Genomic DNA, 16,600 nt, shown 5'->3' with positions numbered 1-16,600 from the left:
GGCCACCGCTTAGGATTTTAAAGAAAAGATTTTCCCCGGATTTCCTCACTGGTTATACTGGCTATTTAAAAAAGACCTTGTATATCTTAGGTATAAGTTAAAGAACCTTTAATGCCCTTTATTTCCATGTATGATTGATGGGTTTACTATGGGTTATAGAGCATACAGCTTGGTCTTACTCCAGATGTGCACCTTTTAAAAAAGTGCTAGCTCTACTTGGTCATTTTCACTTCCTGAACTTCAGAGGTAAATTGTATAAAAAAGAGCCAATAACTTTTTTCACATTTTATATATTTGGTAATTCATTCATTGCACTTTCAGAAGCTGGTATTGTCTAGTCTGGCAAAATTCATTTTCCCTATTTTAATAGCTGCTATGTATAGTGTACTTTAGACTAATTCAGGCTGAATTTTTAACACAAGGGAGAAGCCATTTTAGTTAGCAGTGTGCTTAAATCATGTAAAATTTCCAAAAGTACAATATCCAAAGAAATATCATCCACATTACAATAATGTAGCATAGAGGTATGCCAACATTCTCTCCATTGTGCTTGTTTTAAATGCGAACTACTTCACCTTACATAGGTCACTCTCTCAAAAGTACATATTAACTGGTGAGCGCCCCCTTACTTACCTGGACATAACACTGGGATCTACTGTATATAGGGTCATAGCTTACTTATCTGGACAGAACACTGGGATCTCCTGTGTGTAAGGCCATTGCTTACTTACCTGCACAGAACACTGGGATCTAATGTATATAAGGCCATAGCTTACTTACCTGGACAGAACACTGGGATCTAATGTATATAAGGCCATAGCTTACTTACCTGGACAGAACACTGGAATCTACTGTATATAAGGCCACAGCTTACTTACCTGGACAGAACACTGTGATCTACTGTATATAAGGCCACAGCTTACTTACCTGGACAGAACACTGGTATCTATTGTATATAAGGTCACAGCTTACTTACCTAGAGAGAACACTGGGAGTTCATGTATATTAAATCCTTTAATCAAACCTAGCCATGACTACCCTTATGGTTGTTGTTGTTGTTGTGGGGTTTAACGCCATTTTTCAGCACACGATAGGCTATGTATGGCGGCGCATCTCAATACAATACCGGCATGTCAATACAATACTGGCATGTCAACACAATACTGGCATGTCAATACAATACTGGCATGTCAACACAGTACTGGCATGTCAATACAATACTGGCATGTCAATACAATACTGGCATGTCAACACAATACTGGCATGTCAATACAATACTGGCATGTCAACACAATACTGGCATGTCAATACAATACTGGCATGTCAATACAATACTGGCATGTAAACACAATACTGGTTGTATTATGAAAAGTTTAGGGTTGGTTTACTGGCATGTCAATACAATACTGGCATGTCAATACTGGCATGTCAATACAATACTGGCATGTCAATACAATACTGGCATGTCAATACAATACTGGCATGTCAATACAATACTGATTGTATTATGAAAATTATGAGTTAAGTGCTAAGAGCATAAAGATCAATAATTGCAAACCAAACTTCAGGAAAATAAAGACTTTAAATTAAATGCAAGCATATAATACAACAAGACAAAATATAATATGTAATGATATAAATTTACACCAATATTGAATATGAAGAGTGGAAGGAATTTCATCATTGTCTAACTGTTGTTGTCAATTATCATTTTCCATAAATCATATATAGGACCACTTTCTGTGCATAGCAATGGAAAGTCATTTAAACAAAGAGCACTGTCCCATCATGATTAACTGCCTATGTGGACAAGGCCTTCATTTACACCTCAGAAACTATACATACTCACACCCTTAACTTTTGTACACTTTCTTGGCATTAACAAGGGGAGTTAATCTATCTGGTCAGCAGGGATTCTTGGGGACGGTCTTTATCCATCCATGCAGTCCTGAATTGGAAACCACTGAGATCAGCCCCCCTGCCCTTACTATGGTAACTCAGCAGTTAAGTTGTGGGAATCATGACCAGAAGGTTGCAGGTTCAATTCGTTAGATCTGGACAGGCTGGATCCCCATTAATATGCATAGAAATCACCTATAACTAAAATCGTCTGAGATCTTGATGATACAAGTATAGATAAAACTTTTCACCAAAATCTGTTAAGAAATAAAGTATAAAGAGCGATGACAATCTCAGCCAAAAAGATGTAATGCCACCAAATTAATATGCTTGATCTCTAAAGTGCTCACAAACTCATCTTTGATCTCTAGTGCTCACAAACTCAGCTTTGATCTCTAGTGTTCACAGACGTAGCTTTGATCTATAAATTGTTCACAAACTCAAAGTTGATCTCTAAAGTGTTCACAATATCAATATTTATCTCTAAAGTATCCACAAATTCTGCTTTGATCTCTAGTGTTCACAAAATCAGATTTGATCTCTAGTGTTCACAAACTCAATAAGATTCAAGACCACCAAATTAATATGCTTTGATATCTAGTGCTCACAAACTCAGCTTTGATCTCTAATGTTCACAAACACAACCAATAAGATGCACAACCATCAAGCTAATATACAGAGATCTCTTATATAGTTTAACTCATAAGAGATAATGATGATACAGTTCACAACCTATTAAGAAATTTGTCTTTTGGAGTATTTATAATCTCAGCCATGATGGGATCTTGATACATGTACATGCAAGCATGTCTGATTAAAATATTTTAAGAAATATAGTGTACTTCTGGTAGGTGTTTGCAAGAACAGCAAATAAGACTTATGACCACAAAATTACTACGTTTTTAGTTTTCTACTGATCAAACTCATCTGAGATCTTGATCATACAAGTGCTTACATCCCACATTTGAGCTAAATCTGATCTGAAGTACAGAGTACTGTTAACAAGCTCAGTCTGTCAGATGCATGATTAGAAGCTCAGTCTGTCAGATGCAAGATTACAAGCTAAGTCTGTCAGATGCAAGATTACAAGCCCAGTCTGTCAGATGCAAGATTACAAGCCCAGTCTGTCAGTTGCAAGATTACAAGCCCAGTCTGTCAGATGCAAGATTACAAGATAAGTCAGTCAGATGCAAGATTACAAGATAAGTCTGTCAGATGCAAGATTACAAGCCCAGTCTGTCAGATGCAAGATTACAAGCTCAGTCTGTCAGATGCAAGATTACAAGCTAAGTCTGTCAGATACATGATTACAAGCTAAGTCTGTCAGATACATGATTACAAGCTAAGTTTGTCAGATGCATTATCACCTCATTAAAATGCATGCATATCATAAATGTCATAAACAAACTGGTCCAAAATCCTTTATCACTTTCAGGTGAGCTAAAAGGACAAAATCCTGGAAATTTACAGTCATAATGTGTTATGAATTCTCTTAAGAAACCTTTAAATAAACATTTAAACATGATTACCCTTTTGGGAAATATATTGCTGTCTTGCCACTGTGCCTGAAAACTTACCTAGGTGCAAAACCTATCATTTGGGTGTTATACATGGATGGATGGACAACAGCGACACTAACTGATCCTTTTACTGTTGTCATGTGACTTACAAATGTAACCAAGGTGTGATAGATATATGGAGAAGCAAAACACTACCTTTCCCTATTACTGTCGTGATAGGGCATATATAATCTAAGATGTAATAGGCAGGTCAGCAAGAGGAATACCACATACCACTAATATTGTTAGAATGGGGCATACAGTGCTAGCCAAGGTGTGATAGAGAGAAGGATGGACATGGGTAATGCTACATAACCCTATTATTTTTTATAGTGGGGATTTTAAACCTAACAAGGTGTGACAGATGGAAGGATGGACAATGGTAACACTACATAACCCTATTACTGTTATAGTGGGGCATTAAAACCTAACAAGGTGTGACAGATGGAAGGATGGACAATGGTAACACTACATAACCCTATTACTGTTATAGTGTGGCATTAAAACCTAACAAGGTGTGACAGATGGAAGGATGGACAATGGTAACACTACGTAACCCTATTACTGTTATAGTGAGGCATTAAAACCTAACAAGGTGTGACAGATGGAAGGATGGACAATGGTAACACTACGTAACCCTATTACTGTTATAGTGAGGCATTAAAACCTAACAAGGTGTGACAGATGAAAGGATGGACAATGGTAACACTACGTAACCCTATTACTGTTATAGTGTGGCATTAAAACCTAACAAGGTGTGACAGATGGAAGGATGGACAATGGTAACACTACATAACCCTATTACTGTTATAGTGTGGCATTAAAACCTAACAAGGTGTGACAGATGGAAGGATGGACAATGGTAACACTACGTAACCCTATTACTGTTATAGTGTGGCATTAAAACCTAACAAGGTGTGACAGATGGAAGGATGGACAATGGTAACACTACGTAACCCTATTACTGTTATAGTGAGGCATTAAAACCTAACAAGGTGTGACAGATGGAAGGATGGACAATGGTAACACTACATAACCCTATTACTGTTATAGTGAGACATTAAAACCTAACAAGGTGTGACAGATGGAAGGATGGACAATGGTAACACTACATAACCCTATTACTGTTATAGTGTGGCATTAAAACCTAACAAGGTGTGACAGATGGAAGGATGGACAAGGTAACACTACGTAACCCTATTACTGTTATAGCGTGGCATTAAAACCTAACAAGGTGTGACAGATGGAAGGATGGACAATGGTAACACTACATAACCCTATTACTGTTATAGTGAGGCATTAAAACCTAACAAGGTGTGACAGATGGAAGGATGGACAATGGTAACACTACATAACCCTATTACTGTTATAGTGAGGCATTCAAACCTAACAAGGTGTGACAGATGGAAGGATGGACAAGGTAACACTACATAACCCTATTATTGTTATTGTGGGACATTATTACCTAACAAGGTGTGACAGATGGAAAGATGGACAATGGTAACACTACATAACCCTACTACTGTTATAGTGAGGCATTAAAACCTAACAAGGTGTGACAGATGGAAGGATGGACAGGGTAACACTACATAACCCTATTACTGTTATAGTGGGGCATTCAAACCTAACAAGGTGTGACAGATGAAAGGATGGACAATGGTAACACTACATAACCCTATTACTGTTATAGTGAGGCATTAAAACCTAACAAGGTGTGACAGATGGAAGGATGGACAATGGTAACACTACATAACCCTATTACTGTTATAGTGAGGCATTAAAACCTAACAAGGTGTGACAGATGGAAGGATGGACAATGGTAACACTACATAACCCTATTACTGTTATAGTGAGGCATTAAAACCTAACAAGGTGTGACAGATGGAAGGATGGACAATGGTAACACTACATAACCCTATTACTGTTATAGTGTGGCATTAAAACCTAACAAGGTGTGACAGATGGAAGGATGGACAATGGTAACACTACATAACCCTATTACTGTTATAGTGTGGCATTAAAACCTAACAAGGTGTGACAGGTGGAAGGATGGACAATGGTAACACTACATAACCCTATTACTGTTATAGTGAGGCATTAAAACCTAACAAGGTGTGACAGATGGAAGGATGGACAATGGTAACACTACATAACCCTATTACTGTTATAGTGGGGCATTAAAACCTAATCAAGGTGTGACAGATGGAAGGATGGACAAGGTAACACTACATAACCCTATTATTGTTATTGTGGGACATTATTACCTAACAAGGTGTGACAGATGGAAAGATGGACAATGGTAACACTACATAACCCTACTACTGTTATAGTGAGGCATTAAAACCTAACAAGGTGTGACAGATGGAAGGATGGACAATGGTAACACTACATAACCCTATTACTGTTATAGTGAGGCATTTAAACCTAACAAGGTGTGACAGATGGTAGGATGGACAAGGTAACACTACATAACCCTATTATTGTTATTGTGGGACATTATTACCTAACAAGGTGTGACAGATGGAAAGATGGACAATGGTAACACTACATAACCCTACTACTGTTATAGTGGGGCATTAAAACCTAACAAGGTGTGACAGATGGAAGGATGGACAATGGTAACACTACATAACCCTACTACTGTTATAGTGGGGCATTATTACCTAACAAGGTGTGACAGATGGAATGATGGACAATGGTAACACTACATAACCCTACTACTGTTATAGTGGGGCATTATTACCTAACAAGGTGTGACAGATGGAAGGATGGACAATGGTAACACTACATAACCCTATTACTGTTATAGTGGGGCATTATTATCTAACAAGGTGTGACAGATGGAAGGATGGACAATGGTAACACTACATAACCCTATTACTGTTATAGTGAGGCATTAAAACCTAACAAGGTGTGACAGATGGAAGGATGGACAATGGTAACACTACATAACCCTATTACTGTTATAGTGGGGCATTAAAACCTAATCAAGGTGTGACAGATGGAAGGATGGACAAGGTAACACTACATAACCCTATTATTGTTATTGTGGGACATTATTACCTAACAAGGTGTGACAGATGGAAAGATGGACAATGGTAACACTACATAACCCTATTACTGTTATAGTGAGGCATTAAAACCTAACAAGGTGTGACAGATGGAAGGATGGACAATGGTAACACTACATAACCCTATTACTGTTATAGTGAGGCATTTAAACCTAACAAGGTGTGACAGATGGAAGGATGGACAAGGTAACACTACATAACCCTATTATTGTTATTGTGGGACATTATTACCTAACAAGGTGTGACAGATGGAAAGATGGACAATGGTAACACTACATAACCCTACTACTGTTATAGTGGGGCATTAAAACCTAACAAGGTGTGACAGATGGAAGGATGGACAATGGTAACACTACATAACCCTATTACTGTTATAGTGGGGTATTATTACCTAACAAGGTGTGACAGATGGAATGATGGACAATGGTAACACTACATAACCCTACTACTGTTATAGTGGGACATTATTACCTAACAAGGTGTGACAGATGGAAGGATGGACAATGGTAACACTACATAACCCTATTACTGTTATAGTGGGGCATTATTATCTAACAAGGTGTGACAGATGGAAGGATGGACAATGGTAACACTACATAACCCTTTTACTGTTATAGTGGGGCATTAAAACCTACCCAATGTGTGACATATGGAATGATGAACAAGGTAACACTACATAACCCTGTTATTGTTATTGTGGGACATTATTACCTAACAAGGTGTGACAGATGGAAAGATGGACAATGGTAACACTACATTCCCCTTTTACTGTTATAATGGGGCATTAAAACCTAATCAATGTGTGACAGACACACAAGAGTGGAGAAGGGTAACACTACATGCCCCTATTATCGGTGTGGTGGGGGCATACCAGACCACACCCAGTGGATTATCATCAATAATACATCTATATGTATTTAAAGTGATGTCATCATCTATAATACATCTATATGTATTTCCATTGTGTTTATCATCTATAATACATCTATATGTATTTACAGTAATTGTCATCATCTATAATACATCTATAGGTATTTACAGTAATTGTCATCATCTATAAAACATCTATATGTATTTGCAGTGCCATTATCAACTATAACACATCTAGATATATTAACATTGTGTTTATCAACTATAACACATCTAGACATATTAACATTGTGTTTATCAACTATAACACATCTAGACATATTAACATTGTGTTTATCAACTATAACACATCTAGATATATTAACATTGTGATTATCATCTATAACACATCTAGACATATTAACATTGTGCGTCAAGTCCTGATACATACCAGCACTGTCTAGGCAGCCAGTTTAATTGCTAAATCTTGAAGCAGTCCCATCTTTACATCACCAACTGATCAGGCCTGGATTGCTGCAAAAGCCTGGCAAAATTAGAATCATATTCTATACCGTACTGTGTTTTACAATTTATAATATGCACTCAAATGCACAGATATCAACACAGATCTGTCAATAAAGCAAATCAGGGTCTATGATATTTGATGTGCTTATGATTTTATGTCAACACAAAGACCCTCAACCAACTTAATACACACTTGTTTATATTTGGAATGTAAGCTAAGTAAGCTGTCAACACAACTAACTGTCTGTACTGTTTGTATTTTTCATATTGTTACGTGGCTAAATAAGATCTTGGTAGAAAAACTGTAATGGATTAGAAATCTGTCCATTTGACATGAATGTTCTGCCAATATTATGCAGCTAAAGTGAAAAATTAAAAGTCAGCAGGGGTCATAACTCAGTAAAGTGCTTTTTGAAAACAAATAAAATCAATTGGCCCAAGTGTCTGAGTGGTCATAGGCTCTTGTCTTTACAACTCATAGAAATGATCATTCAGAGTGGTAGCAAGCTGAATCAATGAGAGGCATGATCAAGTTGTTAATATTCATCTAACACATATTTGTACTCTTCTGAGATTTTGATTATACACCCTTATAATCCAATGGCCACCATAATGTTAACAATCAAGTATTGACTGTTGTTTTGTATTTGTGGGGTTTAATGCCTTTTTACAGCACATGATAGACTTCACATGGCAGCTGGTATAATTTGTAGCAGAAGAACCAGGAATACCATGGAATGATCTAACAACAAACAAGAACCTACTAACAAGCTTTCTCACATATACACATTAGTCATGAAAAGGTGACTAACTTACTCACATTTCCACATTAGTCATGCAAAGATGACTGATCATTCTCACATATCCACATTCAAGTCATGCAAAGGTGACTTACACTTCGGTTACCCAGGGTGTCAAATGTTGTTGGACAGATAGCATATGGATAACATACAGCAGACGTGTTACAATAAACTCACTTATGGCAAGGTACACTACTATGCACAGGTAGTCAAATGCAAGACTGACTCATCAATATGCCTGGATCTCACTCATCATTAAACTCATCTGAAATCTTCATGATATAAGCCAATATTCTGAGTTGGCTCAAAGCTGGACACATTGGATTAAAATTATGTTTTCCAGAACAGCAACAAGGTCAACCAGTTAGATGCAAGATCAACACATTAATATGAGTATCTCTCACTCTTAATGCTGAATGTGTCTGAGTGTATCTCATTCTTAATAGTGAATGCATCTGAGTGTATCTCACTTTTAATAATAAATGAGTCTGAGTGTATCTCACTCTTAATAATGAATCACTGAATGTGGCTGAGTGTATCTTACTCTTAATACTGAATGAGTCTGAATGAATCTCACTCTTAATAATGAATGTGCCTGAGTGTATCTCACACTTAATACTGAATGTGTCTGAGTGTATCTCACTCTTAATAATGAATGTGTCGGAATGTATCTCACTCTTAATAATGAATGTGCCTGAGTGTATCTCACACTTAATACTGAATGTATCTGAGATGTTGATAGCATTGAATATCAAATCATTAAGATTAGCAGGAGCTTATGATGAGTGTGCATATTGCTGGGATGGGGTGGGGTGGAGTGGAGTTATTGTGTGAAAACTATGAATATTATCATACATGACTTCTTCAGGTTTTATTGTATTCAAATATCAATACAACTAGATATTCACAAGCTCTTCAAAACGATGGCAAAGGAACATTGCATATTCCTAAACCCACCTTGCACTCCACTCCAAAACAATGTACAAGGGGTCAGAATGCAATCTGTGTCACTTACATTGTTAGGTCGTCTTGCAATGACAACATATATGAAATCTGTTATATACCTGCTGTGTCTTCCTACCACATGCAAATGTACTATTGGGGAAAAAAAGTATAAGCGTAATTCCAAATTTTATATTTCAACTTTAACACACACACACACACTCCATTCCTCATGGAAGATGTCCACAAAATCATACCCATCTCGGAAATAACTGTCACATGTATGCAACATAAATGTGACAGTTTTCATCCATCGAGAGAGACGTATAGATGGATGGGCATGTGGATGGTTAGACAAATGGGCATGTGGATGGTTAGACAAATGGGCATGTGGATGGTTAGACAAATGGGCATGTGGATGGTTAGACAAATGGGCAGAGGGTTGGACGGACAATGCAGAAAATATTAAATGAACACAATCATCTTGCTAAAATCAAATATTATTTAGGAGCAAGTTCAAAGTGGAGAGATTTATAATTTATCTATTAAAATTACAGAGAAATCGAATTTGCTTAGCAAGTCTGATGATAAAACTTAAAGTTAGACATGTCACAGAGAGCAGCATATGTTTTGATTGTGGTCCAAATTAGAAGTATTACATCCGTTATGTACCAGTGTTAGCGTGATCACTCTGGGATAATGAGGGCATTACATGTGTACATTTTACATTCTTGCCACTGTTATTAGAAAATGAAGAAAAGAACACAGATCAATACAACAATGTTGATTAGAATTTTCTTGTTAAAATATGTCTAAATAAATATTACAAATTTGGTCCGTATGTTAGATAGAGACTACATCTTTGATTTCTTAATTCAATGCTTAAATTACAACTTCAAGTTTAACACATCATTAATTTATTTTATCCATTGAAAACAGAAAAGTAGCGAGTTTAATATGCTGCAAATGAATGAGCTTTATGTATGAACTAGACTATTTCTGTAAAACGTGCCTGGAATTTGCTTGGAAGTAGATCGTATATTCCTTAAGTATAGTGTAAGAGAAGAGGCCACCAACTGCCAAAACCTATGTTCCATTTGAGGAACCTCAAAAACTTTAATTGCCTGTGATGGCAGATTAAATCCATTCATACGTCCCATACAACAGTTTTAAAGATTCAAAGCTAAATAGTGAATCCATATATATCAAATGCAGACAGACCGATGATGCAGCTGTACAGTTTATACAGGCATCGCCACAGCTGAATACATGTTCTTGTGGAGGGTTGTACGCTATCTTTCATAAAACGCCAAACATTCAATTTATTCTTGTAAAGTATACATCATATTTTTTTAAACAAAAAGAATGTGTAAATAAAATGGAATAAGTTATACATCCAAAATCACACAAATGTTTTATTCCTAATTGGGGGAATGAACTCGTTTGATACAGCTAGGAATATAGTTTCGGCCTCACGGCTTCAATATTACTACGCCATATCAAACTTGGTTTCTTTTTCCTGAATGTAGTACATGAACCCCAACTCTTCTGTTTTGTAATTTACCTATTTAACATTATATACAGACCATACCGAATATCCACTGCTGGTTCGTGACATTTTCATTGAGATGAATACTAATATTAAAGACATACGGGTACAATAACGGCATAGCATACAAGAAAAATGCCCCTTAATGTTCAACAAGGAATACTCGAAAGCAAGGATCTGAAACACATGAGAAAGGAACCCAAGATACCGAGACCGACAAGAAGGTTGAAGTCAGCGTGATAGACTTGCTCCTTAGATTTGGTGACAAGGTCTCCGTAGGATTCAGTTTTCCTATTTAAGTGCTCCTTGCTTAGTCTGGTGATTTTTAAAATTCTAATTGGCTCTCCAAGTATTGTCCATTCATCGGAAAAGCTACAATTTATTGCAACTATTAGGCAGTATTTATGTTTAACAATATTTATAGACTGTCATCTGCCAAACTGCATGAACAAATAAGCTATTTGATGAACATTTTCTATTCTAATAACATGCATGTACAAATGATAATCAAATGTATCACATTACTTAGTTAACGTTTTGTACGCTCCTTCTAAATGTGCCAATGTTGATAAAATCTGTAGGAAAATAATTAACGTGGAGAGGTGGCCCAGAAATCGGTCATCGTTGACACTGTGACAGCCGTTAGACAGAAGATAATAGCCCCCATTAAAGACCAATTGGTCTGGCTTCATGCAAATGATTCGTCAAATGAATCATGTTGGGAAATCATTTATCACATTCCTACCAGAGACTGACTTTGACCAAGTGATATGTTAGGTCTGTATTACACGCTGATCTTCCTGACAAATCAATAACGTGACACCATTGAAAGCCTTGATGGACTTCACAATGAAATAGTCTTTTCAGACCGTGCTGGATACCTAAATAATGGTTCTAGATTTATAGAGATGGTCGAAATCGCATTTGGCAGCAATACAGTTAGACACATGTTGAGTGGAAAAGCCATTGCACGGGCTTAAGGGGTCATTTTCTTGTGGATGCCATGTTGAACAGTCTTCTGTTTGAATCAAATGTCCAGTTGCCAACACCTTCAGCGTTTATAAAAGTGTCTGTAGGGGAGAACTGTGAATCCTTTAGTGAGCTAATATATAATAGTGGCAGAAGATGACACTATATTTGTATCTGGAGAAGGAGAAATCAATGTGTTGATTTCTGAGTCAAGAATATGTATGCAAGTGCAATACAAGACAATGATCTGAGTGAAGATGCGGAAACAATCCTAGTTATATGAAGCAAGTTCGAGAGTACAACAGCAGACAAAATACAGCGGAACACGCCTATTATAGATGCATTACACGGACATAATTGACGGCCTAAAGAGTGTCGTAAGAGGACAAAGAACTACCAACTGGGATCTCCACTTGTCTTCCATGAGGCAGATTCGCCCTTAATTTTCTGCAGCAAGGCATAACCTCTATGCAAAGACGGTTCATATCTAATTTAAAAAATGACAAATCTTGAAACAAATCATCCAAGTGTGTATGAAGCCTTTATGGAACGACACCGTGACGTTCTAAGTAGAGATTCTGGGGCGACCTTTCCACTGACCTCATAATTGATCAAGTGCTGATGCGTAGCATTAAAACCACTGGAGGACTTACCATTAGTTGAGGTATCTCAAAACTTTAGTGGCTTGTCTGGGTCAATTCAATACCAGCTTGCACTGAAATCAACTATGCCATGAAATAATTTGCTGGATCAGTCTTCCAGACAAGTGATCAACACAAGGAAACATTTCATGCAAGAATGGAGACAGACCGCAAAGACGCTGAAAAACTGGCGCAGTTCTTGAAGGCAGGAACCCATTCATTTCTGAAGAATTGTCTCAACAAAGGCTACCGATTGTTGGCACAGCAATCGGTAAATGTGGACACTGTAGCAACCTTTGGACAGACGATAACAGAACCTGTGAAAAACCAGGACACCTACAAATATTCCTTCAAGAACAATCAACAGGAACCACTCTAAGTATCAATGTCACAGTTTTAAATTTGACCAAAAAGACATCCAAACTGACCAGGAACTTCTCTTTCAGAAATTGGCATTCGTTGACAGAAAAGAAACATAGACATCGACGAACTATTTAAGTATGCACTTTTCAGCTATCATGTCACCTTGCGTGAAACATCAGATGTGTTGAGGCAGGCAAACCAGACAGTACATGCTGATACATTGTTGAAAAATGTGCAAGATAGTCTTCCAATGTATGTCTTAGATGTGGGAGCTTTACTGCATTCTTTGCCTGAAAATAATGGTTTGACATTTCAAAACATACCCAATTTGTATGTGCTTCACGTGACAAAATATTTTAGATGTTCAGTAGTGTTTGACGGTTATAAAAAGGCTGCATCAGTGAAAAATATCATACATATGAAAAAATCAGCAACAACAGGCACAACTGCATCGATTCACTGTGATACGATACCAGTGCTCACTGTAAACACAAATGTGTTCTTGACAAACAAAGAGAAGAAACTATGTTTCATGTACATGCTGAGAGAATGTCGTGAAAAAGCTAGATGTGAAATCATAATGCAACTGAAGATGCAGATGTTTATATTGGCCAGACTGCAGTTGCTACAGCCATTGAAATATAAGTATTGAAATATAAGTATAGTTGTAACTGATGATACCGATATATTTATGCTCCTTTGTTATCATGCCATTAAAAAAAGCTGTGAAATAGTATTTCAACCAAAGCACCAAGACTTCCTTCGGTATGGAAAAATGCACATACCTTCACTCATGTTTCGCTCATACAAACTCCCAACTGCATGGAATTGGAAAAGGTGTTTTATTGATGAAGATCAGGCATCTCGAGGAGTAAGTAGAGGTCTTCAAGTGGTTTTGGCTGGAGAAAAATCCTTGGTTGTTGCTTATGGTGGTAAATCAATTTGTAAATTGCATGGGCTTCAAGTGGTTTTGGTTGGAGAAAAAGCCTTGGTTGTTGCTTACGGTGGTAAATCAATTTATAACTTGCATGGGCTTCAAGTGGTTTTGGCTGGAGAAAAAGCATTGGTTGTTGCTTACGGTGGTAAATCAATTTATAACTTCCATGGGCTTCAAGTGGTTTTGGCTAGAGAAAAAGCATTGGTTGTTGCTTACGGTGGTAAATCAATTTATAACTTGCATGGGCTTCAAGTGGTTTTGGCTAGAGAAAAAGCATTGGTTGTTGCTTACGGTGGTAAATCAATTTATAACTTGCCTTCATTTATGCGAGAAGGTTAAGAGGACAGACCTCATCGGTTGTCCATTAGAGGTCTCTGCCTCCAACATCAGCTGCATTCAAGTACCACTCAGTCCTAGTCTACAAAAAAGTTAAAGTCTGGCAAGTTAATAATAGATTACACTCGAATAAGTGGGGATGGAAATAAGTCCTGTGGATAAGGATGCCCATGCAGCACCAAGTTTCGTGTTGGAGATATTCTTCCTCAACTGTTGCCTGTTTATAGCACTGCAAGATCCACATTCCGCAAAGATAATCCTCAAAAATGTTCATCCGCCTGCGGTGAATGTCAATGTTCTGATTGTATGATAATTGCTCTTTCTGTGGATTATGACATGGCGGAGACAGGTGATTATGAAGACTGGCATGTTGAGTAGCATTATTTTAATATACGACTGTTCCAAGTATTTTTTTTTTTTTTTACAGTGAATATTTCGATATTACGTTAGACAATTTGACAATAGTTACACCTAACACAGCTGTCGCCAGTGTAAGTTTTGTACAAGTTCGACATTATTGATTTCAGCATTAATGATCTTCAAACAATAGGAATGCTTTTGCCATAAACGTTACACACAGAGCACAAAAAACACTTTCTGGAGACGACGATACCAAAATAAGTTATCAATAACATTGACTGAGATATTGAGCTCGTGTGGTACTAATAAAGAGAAAGAGTGAAATATGGTTAAATGACTCGTTTATTCATGTGCTTCATTAAAATTATGTTGCTGGTTTGAATTTTCAATATGTGTACAATTATTTAACATGCGGCTAGTTTACTACATGGAAAAACCCCTACGAATCACTTCAGTCTATGTAAAAGTACATGCCAGTTCAAGTAATATAATGGGAATTCCCCCTACGTCATTGGGATACACCAGTAGAGTGCCAGATACATGTATGAAGGAGCTCGGTAAAATTAGGTCAGGTCGGGATTTTCCTATTACTGCAATGCACTGAACCCCAAACGGGTTAATGTTACAATAAAAAAATAATTATTATGCATGAAATATACATTGGAATTATAGTAAAGCTATCCCAGCAAGGGTAAATAAACTCGGGACAGCTCGATCAAAAAGGTAGTAAAATTCGGTAAGGTTATCGAAGGGGAATTAGGTAAGCAAAGCAGAGACGCTGAATGGAATGTAGCATTGTATGTTCAATCAGTATCGTTTTCATACCGAACTGTGTTGTATTTTGAGTATCTGTTCTTCCGACATTTCTTGTGAAGTTTGCCGAACTTTACCGAGTTGGAGAAGTTGGATTTTAGAAACGTGTAAACAATTCGAACACTGTAGGAAGCTCTCCCCGAACCCTCAAACACAACGGTATTTAAAGTAATAAGGCGCGCGTTTCTGCAATTTTATCAACTGTCGAGAGCCATTCGCTGCCGAAGACGTATCACAGGCAACCAATCAGAAGGTGGCTAACATAACACTTCGGAAATGATCAGAGCGACACAGGACACAGCTGACGTACAGAATGAACGGAAAAATAAAGAATTATGATACAATACGCATGGACATCACTTGAAGTGGACTTGTAAGTTACATTTTAAACAGCACAAGTATATATTAATTACTAAAAATGAATATCAAAGTAGAAACATGTGTTAATTCAATGATGATAGTGGAAACGTAACTGCGTTTGACACAGGGCTTCATTACCGTGTTTATTCCTGTTAAAGTCAGTAATAACACATTCAATATATATATATATATATATATATATATATATATATATATATATATATATATATATATATATTCTTATGAGTAACATTTATTATTAGAAAATAGCAAACCGTTTGCTCGCCGTTAGATCTATTCTTATGAGTAACATTTATCATTAGAAAATAGCAAACCGTTTGCTCGCCGTTAGATCTTTCCTTACTAGAGTAAGCCGGGGCCCCGAGTGGCCGAGTGGTCTAAAGCGCTCTCCGTTACGGATCACTGCCATCTCACCTCTGTCTGCATGGGTTCGAGTCTCGGATTCGGCCAATGTGGATATGTGAGAAAGCTTGCCAGTAGCTTCTCGAGGGTCGGTGGTTCTTTCCGGGGATTTCCCGGGTTCTTCCTCCACCATTAATACTGGCCGCCATGTATAGCCTATCGTGTCCTGAAAAATGGCGTTAAACCCCACAACAACAACAACAA

General features: G+C 37.2%; 1 protein-coding gene and 1 pseudogene across 5 annotated transcripts in view; both read left to right on the top strand.

Annotated features, from left to right (window-relative positions):
• The first annotated feature begins 12,102 nt into the window (after positions 1–12,102).
• On the top strand, positions 12,103–12,844 carry LOC149784001 (uncharacterized; annotated as a pseudogene).
• Positions 12,845–15,583: 2,739 nt separating this feature from the next.
• Positions 15,584–16,600, top strand: part of LOC149783999 (uncharacterized) — a 91,412-nt gene continuing 90,395 nt past the window's right edge. For 2 of the 5 annotated variants that reach the window (XM_089932108.1, XM_089932107.1), the window contains exon 1: positions 15,584–15,986. The gene's annotated coding sequence lies outside the window, so the exon portion shown is untranslated. The remainder of the gene's footprint in view (positions 15,987–16,600) is intronic. The other 3 variants (XM_089932106.1, XM_089932104.1, XM_089932105.1) reach the window with 2 other exon arrangements.

The sequence above is a fragment of the Sinohyriopsis cumingii genome, chromosome 14, assembly GCF_028554795.1.
Source record: "Sinohyriopsis cumingii isolate HCF-2022 chromosome 14, ASM2855479v2, whole genome shotgun sequence".
NCBI classification, from domain to species: domain Eukaryota; kingdom Metazoa; phylum Mollusca; class Bivalvia; order Unionida; family Unionidae; genus Sinohyriopsis; species Sinohyriopsis cumingii.
The sequence above is the reverse complement of the archived record's forward strand: the minus strand, read 5'-3'. Positions and strand labels throughout refer to the sequence as shown.